Consider the following 1986-nt stretch of genomic DNA (forward strand, 5'->3'; position numbering starts at 1 on the left):
CGTGCGGCTTCTGGTTCTATAATGTTGTTGTCATGGTGCCGCCGAGCATTACATCAGCTGCATTCATGTCCCATGATGATTGTCGGCCTTGAAAGTGTTTGCAAGTAAAGACTCACACCATGAAAATATATGTCTAGAGGAATACACCCTAGAGAGTTTTACACAGAACCCAAGGAGAAGAAAACATTTGTGATTTTCTAGTCACGATATAACCGCCATGCTTAGAATTGCATTATCCCGATTGCGTGCTTCTTCGGACTCCTTACATTTACTCTACATCACAGCAAGAGCTGTCTACATCTGCGATTTTAGGGGTGAATAGTCAGGCAACTCCATTACCTGCAGAGTCCGTTATTCCCACAGGAACCTTCCCTGCCTTGTTTCATAAGCATCACACAATTGCATACAAACCTCCAAGACAAGAACGGACTTTCCACTCAATGGCGGCACATGTGCTGTAGATGAATATGCCATAGTCGGCTTCTTTTGTATGCCCTCGAGGGCTTTGTGCGAATGCTCCAATAACAGAACAATGACTTTACAGGATGCTTGGATATATTCTTGCTGCTACTTTATTTGGCACGTTCTTTCAAATAAGAAAACACAAACTACAGCCTAAATATTAAATGAAGCATCATTTATTTTACAGATTAGACTCAGTTCTGAGTCAACAGTCAGTTCCGTAGCAAGGGGGCAAAGAGAGAGAGAGAGAGAGTGGCTAGACGGCCACAGTGGTATTGGATGAAGGGTTGAGAAATCATTAATGTGAATGTGTCATGATAAAAGAAAGATATATATCTTTGTACTGTGCTAGGCAGCAGTTAGAAAAATATTTAGATTTGAGAGTCCTCAGTGGTTGAAGGTATCAACCATGGAGGACTCTCAAATCTAAGCATGTGCGTGTCATGATATGGGATGATCTCTTGAACATTTCGCCTTGTTCCGGGAAAATATGGGTTTATCAGATCTTGGAGAATAAATACAAGCAGATGCTCCCAACTAACAGAAGTACTGTATAGTTAATATCAAGGCTGCAGCCTAGGTATTTGCTACTTTGATCCCCCAAATTTTTTTGGTTGAGAAGATAATATTTTGTGCTATTTTTTAATGACCCATGTGGCTGTTTTAAATTTGTTTTTCCACAGGCTTTATGTTCATTTAGTTTTAGCATTTCAATGGGCTCCAAAACATTGTTTTGGCTGTTTTTCAATTCAATTTGTATAGTGTTGCGTAACTAGGGCAGCTTTTAGTGATGTTTTGTGTGGGCATGAATGTTTGTTGGTGTCATTCACTCTGTACTCTTTCACTCTACATTTTTTTTTTAGGTTTTCACTATAACTGAAGTATCTTCATAAGGGCCCTAGGTATAGAAGAAATGGCCTGCATGGTGGAATTTGTAAATGGCAGAGTTGATCCTGACATGCCAAGACCCAGCAGCTGGCACGTTTGTGGGGTCCAATAAGTGCAGCAGCATCTGTTAGGCTTACCCGGTGAGGTGAATTCAAAAAGCCACAGATCAGTATGAACACATAGACCAAGGGTGTTGGCACAGCAGGCTGGATGGCACATAGAACAGTAAGAACAGGGACAACAATCTATGCTAAATGGCAGACAAACAAGTGAGGCAGAGCATAAAAAAAACACAGAAACAAGAGAGCAGATGAAGTGGAAAACAGCAGGTATGATGCAGCACTCATATGTAGGTGGCAGAATCCACAGGAGACTGTAGTGTAATGTTGACAGTGCCAATGATGGGTTAACCAGCAGGTCATTGATGCAGCAGATGCAGGCTATAGAATCAACAGTCGATTGAAATGCAATATGAACAGACTCTAATAACAGTTTGTGATGCTTACAACAAGATATAGGTTAATGTAGCGTAAACTTGGCACTCCTGCATGGTGTTATGTTTTGCCACCTTGCGGGGACGCTGACTTATCGCCCCAGCCCACAGCGCGATCCCCGGCATGCTCCAGTTCCTGCATC

This window comes from Dendrobates tinctorius, unplaced genomic scaffold (genome assembly GCF_039654945.1).
Source record: "Dendrobates tinctorius isolate UK_male_01 unplaced genomic scaffold, ASM3965494v1 ptg000046l, whole genome shotgun sequence".
Lineage (NCBI taxonomy): Eukaryota > Metazoa > Chordata > Amphibia > Anura > Dendrobatidae > Dendrobates > Dendrobates tinctorius.